This window comes from Ranitomeya imitator, chromosome 1 (assembly GCF_032444005.1).
Source record: "Ranitomeya imitator isolate aRanImi1 chromosome 1, aRanImi1.pri, whole genome shotgun sequence".
Classification (NCBI taxonomy): domain Eukaryota; kingdom Metazoa; phylum Chordata; class Amphibia; order Anura; family Dendrobatidae; genus Ranitomeya; species Ranitomeya imitator.
The window spans coordinates 446,098,106-446,114,018 of NC_091282.1; the positions used below are offsets into that span (position 1 = coordinate 446,098,106).

At 43.7% G+C, this 15,913-nt stretch overlaps 1 protein-coding gene across 1 annotated transcript in view; it reads left to right on the top strand.

Annotated features, from left to right (window-relative positions):
- Positions 1-15,913, top strand: part of SLC1A1 (solute carrier family 1 member 1) — a 104,588-nt gene that overhangs the window by 38,727 nt on the left and 49,948 nt on the right. The window lies entirely within an intron of this gene.

Here is a 15,913-nt window from a genome sequence, read left to right on the forward strand (position 1 = left end):
CATGGCCAGTGTTATATACTATGTGGGCAATGTTATATACTGCGTGGGCTGTGTTATATACTGTTTGGGCTGTGTTACAGTATATACTGCGTGGCCACTGTTATATACTGCGTGGCCTGTATTAACGCATCGGGTATTCAAGAATATGTCGTGGCCTGTGCTATATACTATGTGGCTGCTATATACATACATATTCTAGAATACCCGATGCGTTAGAATCGGGCCACCATCTAGTTGACTATAAACATGCAGATTCACAGTCACAGTGTGCTCTGTCGTACATCGTTTTTGACTGTATATGCCTGTTGGAGGCAGGCAGCAAGATGTAGTAGACTACGTTTTGCTGTCAGCTTCAACTAGGCATTTATAGTCAAAAATGATTTACGAAAGAGCGCACTATGACTCCATCTGCAAAATTATAGTATAAGGTGCTGTCAGCACATACGCCTGAATCCCATTTTGTGGGGTTTAGACATAAGCACAGAAGGAGCCACTAATTGTAAGGCCAAATGTGATGTGGTCCCTGCATTATTTCTGACGTTATTGTGTTGCTATGTTTCAGTGAACTTATTGCCTTGTTCCTTTGCTGGTCTAGAGAATTATCACTTAAAATTACCACAAATCATTTCTCAAACGTCTAGCTACAACACGACTTGCATTAAACACCTTAGGGATTGGCAGCACAATATGAGTATCCATACGTAGTCGTAGATAATACATCTGTGAGTATAGCAAGTAATATAGTATGATGCTAAATATATAGGAACCAATAGTTGGTTAACACCTATTTACCAAAGCTTAAATAAGAAAGAAAAGGTGTAGATTACCGTATATAGTAAAATAAAAGCAACTTTTATTAATACATGCTAAAATTACATAGACATACAACTAGCCAATATGGTGGCCCATTGTAACATGATAAAAAAATCAGTCTTGAAGCACGATTAAATCATTGAGAAGTTTATGTGGGTACCTGGCTCCACAATATCCTATAGGTAAATCTATTGCATTTATGTCTACCTGATAGATAATTTGGTCTGTTTATACTATTGATTTATGAAAGTTCCTACAGGAGCCATATATTATTATAGACTATTATGTTACACACGTGGTCAAAATTGTTGGTACCCCTCGTTTAATGACAGAAAACCCACAATGGTCACAGAAATAACTTGAATCTGATAAAAGTAATAATAAATAAAAGATCTATGAAAATGAATAAATAATTTAAGACTGATTTACTGATTGTGGGCCACCATATTAGCTAATTGTATGTTTATCATATATTAATACAAGTTGCTTTTACTTTACTATACACAGTTATCTACACCTTTTCTTTCTTATTTGAGCTCACGACTTATATTAGTAAACTCATCATCACATAACCAATCTTTTTTTATATCCACTGACATTTCCCTGCTATAATTAGATTGGTTGGGAAAAAATAGTAAAACTGAGAATCTCATGTAATGCAATATATTTGATTATCTGGGACTGCTATGGCACCCCGTGTGAGAATTGCGTGATTTGGGGCAAACTGAATTTGGCTGCCTTTTTAAAAACAGGGACATTAATTTAAATATCATTGACTCTCTTTTTGTCATCTATCAATTAAACGTTTTAGGCAGGCCGTGTACAAATATAGCAGAGCGCAATTTCTTTTAAGAATTTTCTCTCACAATGAAAATTAGTAGCCGATAGGCTGGTCTAAAGTCGTGACCTTTGCTTCCATCCTTGTATGTATCTGCAGGTTTGGGCTGTGTATTCTAAAAGGTGGTGTTCACTATTAGACAACACTGTATGGAAACCCCCTCACAAGAACAGTGTTTCTTCCAGTAGGATCAAAAAAGTGAACGCTGAAGCGTATCAGTGGGCGCTGATTGGCTGCAGCGGTATTCTGGCATTGGCAGGGGACACAGGGCTCAGAGTGGCTCTAGATTATTTTTTATTTCATCCAGCGCCTGGAGTCATTAATAAGAGTTTGCGTAGTGGTGGATAACCCCCCTAGAAGTGTCCACACATGATTTTCCTCATTATGTCCTGAGGTGATTACTCTCACATTGGTAGTGTTGTGGTGAAAAACCTCCCGTGTAGAAAGCATGTAAATAAGATGGCGTTTCCAGAGAGGAATTTCATGTCCAAAGGTTGATACATGCAGATCAATATATATGTCCTGTCGAGTGTAGTTTAGCGCTTGATTGCCAAACATTAACAAGAACACATCACCTTCTAGCACCTACTGAGGTAAATTTTAACTGAATTGTCTGTCAGCCCGAAGCGAAGTCAATTCAGGAATTATAATCCTGCACACGAAATAAACATATTGCCTAATCTCGGTCTCTGTTGATGAGGTGACAGATTAATTATTAAGGCTGATGTGAGCTGTGGTAAAATTTCCAGCAGTAAATCCCCAGCGTAAATACTGCTGTAGCAACCACCATTGACATTTCCTGGTTGAATAGTTGGTGACTCCCGAAACTAAACTCTGAATATAGAACCTTCTAATCCTGTCAGCTATTGAGCCATAAAATCACAGTACAGGGAACCTCAGAAATGTCGCTATGTTATTGAACATGAAGGGCCAATGAAGAATTAACAGGCCAGAGGATGACTATGTGTTCAGACTTCACTTTTACCTCCTCGGAAGTCCTAGTGTCATAGTACAAGGACCTGCATTTACTTCCACTTGCATGGAGTATTTTTAAAATGAGGACATGTGCTACTTATTTCCATATTAGAGGGATTGTCTGAAATGTAGCAATTAATGCCACCATCAATATGAGATCAGAGGTGGTCCGGCACCCCCAACAACAAGCTGAATTCTGTTCCAGCAGCAGACAGATAAAAGCGATGTATGAGACGGAAAACCACAAACCCCTTCATTGCTTACCGCTGACACCCCATACAGAAGAAGCAAGAACACAAAACGTGTGTTAGGGGGTTCCCACACGTGGTCCTTCAGTTTAGTGGTATGTTACCCTAAGGGTTATATACATTTTTTGCTATGGGTTTTGCCTTGCACCAATGTAACACCACTATATTGCACTTTGCACTTTAAAGAAAGGCTTTTTTCTCTGTTTATGCACTTTTGCAGTGATTATAACATAGATTTATATGGGTATTGGGTATTGGATGGTGCTTGGCACTCTCTGCAAAAAGGACTATAGAAATGATTACAGCAGGATATATGGTTTAAATCACCAATAGGATGTAATTCTTTCTATCCCACTAGAGGGCAGGATAATAATAAAGGAATATAAGGCTGTGTGCACACGTTGCGGATTTACCCACGGATCCACAGCATTTTTTGACTCTGCGGATCCGCAGCAGTTTTCCATGCGGTGTACAGTACCATGTAAACCTATGTAAAACCAAATCCGCTGTGCACATGCTGCGGAAAAAAACGCGCAAAAATGTTGCAGTGTTTTTTCTGCAGCATGTCAATTCTTTGTGCGGATCTGCAGCGTTTCTGCACCCATTGACTTGCATTTAGTCAGGCACATCCGCAGCCAAACCGCAGATGTAAAAAAGATCAGCGGTTTTGCTGGAGATGTGGGTGCGTGAAACGCTACGGCCCAGGAGGAGGGAAGTGTGTGGGTGGTGACTGTGTATGTGTGTGGGGGCGGAGTCTGCGTGTCTGTGTGTGGGTTATGCAGGGGCTGTGTTCGGGGTCGGCAGGGCTGTGTGGGGTCAGCAGGGATGTATGGGGGTCTGAGGGCTGTCCGGGGGTCTGGGCGGTGCTTTCTGGGGGTCTGTGTGGCGCTGTCCGGCCTGTCGGGGTCTGTGTGGCGCTGTCCGGGGCTGTGCAGGGGGGCTTTGTGTGTGTGTGTTTGTGCAGGCATCGTCCGATGGAACTACAAGTCCCATCCGGCTATGCCTGCTACAGTGACAGTGATTGACACATTAGCCAATGATGGGACAGTATTAGTCCCATCATCCGGCTAATGTGTTGAATGGAAAAAAAAACCACATACACACATATACAGTACAGACACTACATACAACATACAATGCATACAACATACAACATGCAGTACATACTACATATAACATATAGTACGTACAACATATAGTACACACAGTACATACAACATACAGAACATACAATATACAGTACATACAACATACAGAACATACAGCATATAACATGCAGAACATACAACATACAGTACGTAAAGAACATACAACATACAGTACATACAACATACAATACATAGATAACACAATATACAGTACATACAACATACAGTACATACAACATACAGTACATAGAGAACATACAACATACATTACATACAGCATACAGTACATAGAGAACATACAACATACAGCACATACAGAACACACATACAGACATACAGTACATACAACATAGAGTACATACTCACCAATCACCTTGATCCCAAAGCCATTGATCACCTGTAATAAATATTAAAATAATAAACAAACAATATACTCCCTGATCCGCAGAAATCCAATTAATACGAGTGTCCCACGACGATCTCCGTGGAGAGCAGCCACATCAGCTGATGCGGCCGCTCTCCAGGGGCTCCGGGATACAATGACGGAATGTATCCTTCAGCACTGTATCCCTCCGCCGCTTTGAGAAATAGTTCCTATTCTCACTTGTGGCACTGCTGCGTAGGAAAATTCCCACACAGCATTGCCATAAAGCGAGAGAGTGAACTACAGTAACCTCTACAGTGAAGCACTGCAGGAGCCATTGTCTCCTGTCAGTTCATCACTGGGAGGCCATATAGAGCGGTGACATCACCTGATGTCACTGTTCTATAGGGGAGATCGTCGTGGGACACTCGTTATTAATTGGACTGCATTGGACAGGGAGTATACGGTTGGTTTATTATTTTTAATTTTTTGCAAGCGATCAAGTATGGTAAGTGTGGTGAAAGTAAAAATATTCAAATACTTTTTTCTGGCTGTCTTTTTTTAACTCTTTCCTACTATAGGATTAGTAATGGATATGTGTCTTATTGACGTCTCTCCATTCTTAACCGGGCTTAATGTCACCTTACAATAGCAAGGTGACATTAACCCCTTATTACCCCATATCCCACCGCTACACGGGAGTGGGAAGAGAGGGGCTAAGTGCCAGAATTGGTGCATCTTAGAGATGCGCCATTTCTGGGGTGGCTGCGTTCTGGTATTTGTAGCCGGGGGGCCAATATCTATCTATACATATATCTATCTACATCTATCCATAGATATATCTATCCATAGATATATGGATATCCACACTGCGTTGTGTGAACCCGTTTACTAACGCGGTGTAACGTAGTCCGTTAACGCTGCCATTACTTGCAATGGCGAACCCATTGCTAGCGCACGCCCACAATGGGCGTGCGCTAGCGATGTGCCGTCATTGAGTGATGGACCCGAGACGCGGGTTGCAGCATTTCCGGGTCCGTCACTAGTAGCGCACTGCTAGCGCAGATGGAGCTAGCAGATGTTCCATCTGCGCTAGCGCAGTGCCAAAGTCGGCACTTGCGTTAGTGCAGTCCGTTTAACGGATTTGTTGAACGGACTGCACAACGCAAGTGTGAACCTAGCCTTACACGGAATAACAGAGTATGTACACCACACCCATCAGGTCTAATGGATCTATTTAATAATGTACTGTATATAGTTTGAGAAATCTGGGGGCAGATCCATTTTAATAAAGCATAGTCTACCATCTGATTAGGCAACTACACTGTGTGCAGAATTATTAGGCAAGTTGTATTTCAGTGGATTATTTTTTATTATTGATCAACAACTATGTTCTCAATCAACCAAAAAGACTCAAATATCAAAGCTTAATATTTTTGGAAGTTGGAGTGGGTTTTTTTAGATTTGGCTATCTTAGGAGGATATCTGTTTGTGCAGGTAACTATTACTGTGCAGAATTAGTAGGCAATTTAATAAAAACCAAATATATTCCCATCTTACTTGTTTATTTTCACCAGGTAAACCAATATAACTGCACAAAGTTTAGAAATAAACATTTCTGACATGCAAAAACAAAACCCCCAAAATTAGTGACCAATATAGCCACCTTTCTTTATGATGACACTCAGCAGCCTTCCAACCATAGATTCTGTCAGTTGCTTGATCTGTTTACGATCAACATTGCGTGCAGCAGCCACCACAGCCTCCCAGACACTGTTCCGAGAGGTGTACTGTTTTCCCTCCCTGTAGATCTCACATTTTATGAGGGACCACAGGTTCTCTATGGGGTTCAGATCAGGTGAACAAGGGGGCCATGTCATTATTTTTTCTTCTTTGAGACATTTACTGGCCAGCCACGCTGTGGATGTTGTGAATTCTGCTTTTGGGCTCCCTCCGGTGGTTGTAGGTGGTAATGCAGTTGTCCCTGGGCTGCAGTCTTGGACAGGTGTATCTGCTGATTGCAATTCTGACTGGGGTATTTAGGTTTGCAGGACTCATTAGTCCTTGCCAGTTGTCAATGTTTCTTGGAAAGTGTTGGATCTTTGTCTGGCTTCTCCTGCTTAGCTGCCAATTCAGCAAAGATAAGTGTCTGTTTCTTTTTCTGTGGCACACAAGCTGTGTGCTTTTATTCTGTGCTATTCATTTGTTTTCTCTTGTCCAGCTTAGACTGTGTCAGTGTTTTCTCAGTCTTGCTGGATTCTTTGGAGTTGCATATATACGCTCCACATCTTTAGTCAGATGGTGGAGTTTTTGTATTTTCTGTTGGGATATTTTTGGAAGGATTTTAATACTGACCGCTTAGTATCCTGTCCTATCCTTTCCTATTTTAGCTAGAGTGGCCTCTCACAGTCAATATTTGTGGGGGGGGCTGCCTATCCTTTGGGGTTCTGCTCTGAGGCAAGGTAGAATTCCTATTTCCATCTAGGGGTATTTAGTCCTCCGGCTGTGTCTAGGTGTCTAGGATTTGTTAGGTACACCCCACGGCTACTTCTAGTTGCGGTGTTAAGATCAGGATTTGCGGTCAGTATAGTTACCACCTACTCCAGTGAAAGTTTTCATGCTGCTCCAAGGTCACCTGATCATAACAGTTGGAGGCATGTGATGGGGCACTGTCCTGTATGAAAATCATGTTTTTCTTTAACGATACCGACTTCCTGTACCACTGCTTGAAGAAGTTGTCTTCCCGAAACTGTCGGTAGGTCTGGGAGTTGAGATTCACTCCATCCTCAACCCGAAAAGGTCCCACAAGTTCATCTTTGATGATACCAGCCCATACCAGTACCCCACCTCCACCTTGCTGGCGTCTGAGTCGGAGTGGAGCTCTCTGCCCTTTACTGATCCAGTCTCTGGCCCATCCACCTGGCCCATCAAGAGTCACTCTCATTTCATCAGTCCATAAAACCTTTGAAAAGTCAGTCTTAAGATATTTCTTGGCCCAGTCTTGATGTTTTATCTTATGTTTCTTGTTCAAAGGTGGTCGTTTTTCAGCCTTCCTTACCTTTGCCATGTCCCTGAGTATCGCACACCTTGTGCTTTTTGTTACTCCAGTAACATTGCAGCTCTGAAATATGGCAAAACTGGTGTCAAATGGCATCTTGGCATCTTCACGCTTGATTTTCCTCAATTCATGGGCAGTTATTTTGCGCCTTTTTTGCCCAACACGCTTCTTGCGACTCTGTTGGCTATTTGCCATGAAACGCTGTTGGCTATTTGCCCGTGCAATTTTCTCCGCCAGAGTAGTAAAGCCAGTGACTGAGGGCAGATATTAATAGCCTGGAGAGGGTCCACGGTTATTGGCCCCCCCTGGCTAAAAACATCTGCCCCCAGCCACCCCAGAAAAGGCACATCTGGAAGATGCGCTTATTCTGGCACTTGGCCACTCTCTTCCCATTCCCGTGTAGCGGTGGGATATGGGGTAATGAAGGGTTAATGCCACCTTGCTATTGTAAGGTGACATTAAGCCAAATTAATAATGGAGAGGCGTCAATTATAACACCTATCCATTATTATTCCAATACTAGGAAAGGGTTAAAAAAATACACAAACACATTATTAAAAATTATTTTAATGAAATAAAAACAAAGGTTGTTGTAATATTTTATTGAACGCCCATTCCAATCACTGAAGACCCTCGTTCTGTAACAAAAAAAAACCAAAAACAACAATATCCTTACCTTCCGCAGATCTGTAAAGTCCAACAATGTAAATCCATCTGAAGGGTTTAAAATATTTTGCAGCCACGAGCTGTGCTAATGCATTGATGCTCGTGGCTGCAAAACCCCAGGGAATGAAGGTAAAGTAGGTAATTGACCTATATTTACCTGCATTTGCGGTGAGGCGCCCTCTGCTGGCTGTTCCTAGATCGTGGGAACTTTCCTAGAAAGCTCCCTGGCTCGAGATCATAAGAGGGCGCCCTCTGCTGGTTGTCCTCAAAATGTACTCCTTAAAACAGTTCCCAAAAACAATGTCAGAACTGTTGGGGGTTTTCGCAATTTCACTGCACTGGAATTTTTTTCCCCATATTCCAGTTCACTATGTGGTTATATGAATGATGTCATTCAAAAGTCCAACTTGTCCCGCAAAAAACAAGCCCTCATATGGCCAGAAAAATAAACAAATTACGGCTTTGGGAGGAAAAAAAGGAAATGCAAAAATGGAAATTGGCTGCGGGTGAAGGGGTTAACAAGTTTAACCATTTAGATGCTATAACAATATTAAAAAAACATTTTTTACCTAAATCCTGGAGTTTAGGGCTTGTTTCCATTTGTGAGAAACACGTCCGCGTCTCGCATGTGGAAACGAAGCTCTGGTGCTGGCACTCCGGAGCGGAGCGTGCGGCTCCATGTGTTCCTATGCGGCCGCACGCTCCGCTCCGGAGTGCCGACGCCAGAGCTTCGTTTCCACATGCGAGACTCGGACGTGTATCTCGCAAGTGGAAACAAGCCCTTAAACTAAAAATCATACGCCCATTTATAAGATGTCTGGACACTGCTACCTTACAGGCCTCAGACAAATTAGTATATATGTTTAATCTAGTGGAATGTCCTTGTTAGTACAGAAACCTTGTGCTGGCCTGTCTGTGTCTCCAGTGATAAGATGTATCACTCTTATCTGAAGGTGTCTATCTTCCTTTTTCTATGGAGATTGCGGTGTATTTGTTGTGATCAGTTAATCATTGTGAGTGGAGATTACACCTGCAGTTCTTATTAAGTGAGCAATAAAGCATTCAGGTGGAACCTCACTGATACATGGCACAATAAACTGGCTACAGACTTTGCGAATGGTGAGGGGAGAAAACACAATATAAATTCAGTATTAAATTGATGCATGTCATTTTACAGAGCATAAAAATGGACTATTATGATATTTTTTATAACTGATTATAGTGGATTTGTCATGTGGCTCAAAACATGTCAGTATAAGGCCGGGGTAACACTTGCGAGTGCAATGCAAGAAACTCACACGAGTCTCTCGCATCAATACCCGGCACTGGCGCCGACACGTGGGACCAGAGCATGCGGCTGCATAGAAATACATGAAGCTGAACTCTCCGGTCCTGAGTGCCTTCGGCAGTGCCGGGTATTGATGCAAGAGACTCGTGTGAGTTTCTCGCATTGAACTCGCAAGTGTGACTCTGGCCTAAGTCAAATAAATTCATTTTAATTTAGCAGTTTATCATTATTGCTGAACAGCTCCCATTACAGTCACAAAGAAGTATGGTTATCTTGTTTTTCTTATATTGTTATATGCACATTCTTATTAATGAAACAGATCTTGTGTGCTATTCTTTTTTTCTTAGGGCTCACTCCCACTTGCGAAATAGTCAGCCAAATGTTATCCTATGGGGCAGCTCACGTCTGCGATTATTTTCTCATGCCGAATTGGCACGCGAAAACGATTGCATCCGTGAATCGGATCTCATGCACCCATATAAGTCTATGGGTGACTGTGAAACATGCGTTAAGAATGAAAATTAATGATCCTCAGTACAGCTACACTTGACTTCGGGTCTTGTATTTATAGCACCTGCAGGGTTTTTTTTATTGCAGAGCTGGAGTGGTGCTACTAATGTAAATTCTCTGATCCTAGTCCTATACTTACCAGTCGCTGTCTTCATCTCTAAAGGTACCTTCACACTAAACGATATCGCTAGCGATCCGTGACGTTGCAGCGTCCTGGCTAGCGATATCGTTCAGTTTGACACGCAGCAGCGATCAGAATCCTGCTGTGATGTCATTGGTCGGGGCTAGAAGGCCAGAACTTTATTTGGTCGCTGGCTCTCCCGCTGACATCGCTGAATCGGCGTGTGTGGCGCCGATTCAGCAATGTCTTCGCTGGTAACCAGGGTAAACATCGGGTTACTAAGCGCAGGGCCGCGCTTAGTAACCCGATGTTTACCCTGGTTACCATCCTAAAAGTAAAAAAAACAAACACTTCATACTTACCTTCCGCTGTCTGTCCTCCGGCGTTGTGCTTTCCTGCACTCACTGTGAGCACAGCGGCTGGAAAGCAGAGCGGTGACGTCACCGCTCTGCTTTCCGGCCGCTGTGCTCACAGCCAGTACAGAGAAGCACAGCGCCGGGGACAGACAGCGGAAGGTAAGTATGAAGCGTTTGTTTTTTTTACTTTTAGGATGGTAACCAGGGTAAACATCGGGTTACTAAGCGCGGCCCTGCGCTTAGTAACCCGATGTTTACCCTGGTTACCGGCATCGTTGGTCGCTGGAGAGCGGTCTGTGTGACAGCTCTCCAGCGACCAAACAGCGACGCTGCAGCGATCCGGATCATTGTCTGGATCGCTGCAGCGTCGTTTAGTGTGAAAGTACCTTTAGCTACACTTCTCTGATCTCGCTGTGCCATCTTGTGATTGCAATGTCTGACTGACTAGAAGTCAGAGATAACGGTCACAAGCTCTCAGTGTAAAGGTACCTTCACACTGAGCAACTTTTGAACGATAACGATAGCGATCCGTGACGTTGCAGCGTCCTGGCTAGCGATCTCGTTGTGTTTGACATGCAGCAGCGATCAGGATCCTGCTGTGACATCGCTGGTCGGTGCTAGAAGGCCAGAACTTTATTTTGTCACTGGATCAGCAGGGCCGCGCTTAGTAACCCGATGTTTACCCTGGTTACCATTGTAAATGTAAAAAAAAAAAAACACAACATACTCACATTCCGGTGTCTGTCACGTCCCCCGCCGTCAGCTTCCCGCACTGACTGTGTCAGCGCCGGCTGGCCATAAAGCAGAGCACAGCACGTCACCACTGTGCTCTGCTTTATGGCCGGCCGGCGCTGACAGTCAGTGCGGGAAGGTGATAGCGGGGGACGTGACAGACACCGGAATGTGAGTATGTAGTGTTTTTTTTTTTTTTACATTTACAATGGTAACCAGGGTAAACATCGGGTTACTAAGCGCAGCCCTGCGCTTAGTAACCCGATGTTTACCCTGGTTACCCGGGGACTTCGGCATCGTTGGTCGCTGGAGAGCTGTCTGTGTGACAGCTCTCCAGCGACCACACAACGACTTACCAACGGTCACGGCCAGGTCGTATCGCTGGTCGTTGGTAAATCGTTTAGTGTAACGCTACCTTAAGGCCAGTTTCACATGTCCTGTTATTTCCGGTGTGCCGCATCAGTAACACACAGGCGGGCGCCAGGGAAGAAACACTATATTAAGCGCTGTTCCCGATGCTGGGTGTTGTAGATGACTCTCATCATTCTGCTTTGCTGGGGATCAGCACAAGCAGGGGAGAATGATAAGGCTATATTCACACTTTGCGGATTTTGCTGCGGATCCGCAGCGGATTTGACCGCTGCGGATCCGCAGCAGTTTCCCATGAGTTTACATTTCAATGTAAACCTATGGGAAACAAAAAACGCTGTGCACATGCTGCAGAAAAATCCGCGCGGAAACGCTGCGGATTACATTCCGCAGCATGTCACTTCTTTTCTGCGGATTTTCAGCTGCTCCAATAGAAAACTGCAGTTGAAAATCCGCAGAAGAAAACGCAGTAAAAACCGCGATAAATCCGCAGTAAAAACCGCGATGGGTTTTCACTGCGGATTTTGCAATTCCGCTGCGGAAAAATCCGCAGTGGAATCTGCAAAGTGTGCACATAGCCTTAGAGTTCTATTCAAGTAATAACAATGACAGCAGGCGGTGCTGATGGGACTATTACTCCCATCAGCCTACACCTGCTGCCGCTAATAACAGTGAGAGCAGGAGCAGCTGATGAGAGCATTCATCAGTCGGCTCGTGCGCTGTAAATAAATAATTAAAAAAAAACAGTGTGGGTTCCCCTTTATTTTCTACAACCAGCCAGGCAAAATTCACATCTGGGGGCTGCAACCCTCAGCTGTCAGCTTCAGCAAGGCTGGTTATCAAGAATTTAGGGATCTCCATGCTGATTTTTTAATTATTTAAATAAATAATTTAAAAAGGGCTTGGGGTCCCCCCATTTTTGACAACCAGCCTTGCTATAGCTGACAGCTGTGGGCTGGTGTTCTCAGGCTGGTAAGGGACTATTGATATAGCCCCCCCAGCCTAAAAATAGCAGCCCGTAGCTGTCCAGAAAAGGTGCAATTCTGGCGCTTTGCCCGGCTTTTCCCACTTGCCCTGTAGCGGTGGCAAGAGGGGTTACTATTTGTGAAGTTTTGTCAGGTGACATCAAGCCCACAGGTTACTAATGGAGAGGCGTCTATAAGACACCTATCCATTACTAATCCTATAGTTACCTGGTAAATAAAGACACAGCCAGAATATAGTATTTTATTAGAAATAAAACAAAACACCGTTTCCATTTTTATTTAAAAATAGCAAACACAGTTATACTTACCTTATGCCTAATTCCACCAAAGCCCTTATCTCCTGTAATAAACCAAAAATAAAATAACAACAATATCCCTCACCTGTCCGTCATTCTGTCCCTTGTTGTAATTCATGTCTGGGGGGGATAAATAGTTTTCAGCCTGGACGGTGCCAAGAAAAACTGAAATATCACATGGTCATAAGTATTCAGACCCTTTGCTCAGTATTGAGTAGAAGCACCCTTTTGAGTTAGTACAGCCATGAGTCTTCTTGGGAACGATGCAACAAGTTTTTCACACCTGGATTTGGGGATCCTCTGCCATTCTTCCCTGCAGATCCTCTCCAGTTCCGTCAAGTTGGATGGTGAATGTTGGTGGACAGGCATTTTCAGGTTTATCCAGAAATGCTCAATTGGGTTCAGGGCAGGGCTCTGGCTGGGCCACTCCTTTGTTATTTTAGCTGTGTGCTTAGGGTCACTGTCTTGTTGGAAGGTGAACCTTCGGCCAAGTCTGAGGTCGAGAGCACTCTGGAAGAGGTTTTTATCCAGGATATCTCTGTACTTGGCCGCATTCAAGTTTCCTTCATTGGCAACCAGTCATCCTGTCTCTGCAGCTGAAAAACACCCCCATAGCATGATGCTGCCACCACCATGTTTCACTGTTGGGATTGTATTGGGCAGGTGATGAGCAGTGCCTGGTTTTCTCCACACATACCACTTAGAATTTTCACCAAAAAGGTCTATATTTGTCTTATCAGACCAGAGAATCTTATATCTCATAGTCTGGGAGTCCTTCGTGTGTTTTTTTTAGCAAACTCAATGCTGGCTTTCATATGTCTTGCACTGAGGAAAGGCTTCCATTGGGCCACTCTGCCATAAAGGCCTGACTGTTGGAGGACTGCAGTGATAGTTGACTTTGTGGAACTTTCTCCCATCTCCCTACTGCATCTGTGGAGCTCAGCCACAGTGATCTTGGGGTTCTTCTTTACCTCTCTCACCAAGGCTCTTCACTCATGATTGCTCAGTTTGGCTGGATGGCCATGTCTAGGAACCCCCACGGCTCTGCTCAATCGCTGCTCCACGGACCGCGGTTCTCAGCGCTCTTCCATTGCAACTTTGTTGCCTCTACCCTGTGTGCTTTATGTGCCACGCGGTACCAAGCAGCTGTTCAGCTCATGTTTAGAATTGATCTGACGAAAGTCCCATGTCGAACCGAAAACGTTCATAACATTTTTTTGGATTCATAATAAAAGGAACCTCTGCTTTTCAAGTACCAAGTGCCAAGTTTGTTACATTTCATGTCTAGGAAGACCACAGTGCTCTTAGGAACCTTGAGTGCTGCAAAAATTATTTTGTAACCCTGGCCAAATTTGTGCCTTCCACATTTCGGACTCTGAGCTCCTTGGCCAGTTCCTTTGACCTCATGATTCTCATTTGGTCTGACATGCACTGTGAGCTGGGAGGTCTTAGGCTACTTTAACACTAGTCTGTCGGTACGGGCCGTCGCAAACCATCGGGCCAACGTACCGACGGACAGTGTGATTGATTAGCACAACGTGGGCAGCGAATGCAGTTTTACAAGCATCCGCTGCCCATTGTGAGTTCTGGGGAAGAGGGGGCAGAGTTTCGGCCGCGCATGTGCGGTCGAAAATGGCGGACCCGATGCACAAAAAAAGTTACATGGAACGTTTTTTGTGCGTCGCTAATGCAAGTCTATGGAGGAAAAACGCATCCTGCGGGCAACTTTGCAGGATGCGTTTTTTCTCCAAAACGGCGCATTGCGACGTCCATCACACGAAGCTAGTGTGAAAGTAGCCTTATATAGACAGGTGTGTGCCTTTCCAAATCAAGTCCTATCAGTTTAATTAAACACTAAACACAGCTGGACTCCAATGAAGGAGTAGAATCATCTCAAGGAGGATCACAAGGAAATGGACAGCATGTGACTTAAATATGAGTGTCTGAGCAACGGGTCTGAATACTTATGACTATGTGATATTTTAGGTTTTTGTTTTAACAAGTTTTAACTTAAGATTTTTATTTTAACTGTTTTTTTTCAGTCAAGATGGGGTGCAGAGTGTACATTAATGAGAAAAAAAATGAACTTTTTTGAATTTACCAAATGGCTGCAATGAAACAAAGAGTGAAAAATGTAAAGGGGTCTGAAGACTTTCCGTACCCACTGTACAGTGCATGGATGACGTCAGTGTGCCATCCGTGTGCTGTTCGTATTTAACATTGCAAAGGATAGGAGAAGCTTTGTTATTTATGTATTCATCCACAAGTGAAAAACACTGATGACACCGATTAATTGTTTTGCGTACTTGAAAAATACTAACATCCGAATGAGACTTTAAACACGGACCACATACGGATGGGACACGGATGTGTGCTGTGCTGTATGTGTTTTACACAGATCCATAGACTCGTATTGGCATTTTTCATCTGTGCTGCCGATAAGAAACACACGGGCTCTGAAAAAACAGGGACATGTGAATAGCAGCATAGATTATAAAATATCTGAATAAGGCCTAGGCAGGATTATATGACGACAGTGCAATAGACCAATTACTTAAAGTGGTTGTCCAGGTTGATATAATTAATAAGGTTAAAATAGTAAATTATGCAAATTATTAATGCGCTTCTAACACTACAGGAAGTTTCTTCCAGTCGCAGGTTCAGTAGCATCACGTCCGGTCCTATGCACAGCTCATGGGTGAGCTCAATGCCTAGATGTCATTAATAGTGTGTGAGGGGCCTTGGCTGACCGCTTACTTTCTAAGTTAGCCTCCTTTGTACTAATGACGTGGAGTGGAGCTGCTGAACCTGGTCGATACCTGAAGATGAGGGCACCTGTAGTAATAAGAGCATATTATTGGGTTATATAGCTTGAAGCACATTTAGGCATAATTTTTAAAAACTCCACAGCCTCTTTACATGCAATTCACAGTGGACAGCAATGGGGGATGGATCTATATGGATTTACGGTATATATGAATGGATTTAATGCCTCCATGTCATCATAGGACTCAGTAGTTCAGCTCAACAGAATAGTAAGGGTACGTTCACATTTGCGGTTTGCGCCGCAGCGTCGCCGCCGCAACAAAACGCATGCGTCGTGCGGCCCTATCTTTAACATTGGGGCCGCATGTGCATGCGTTGT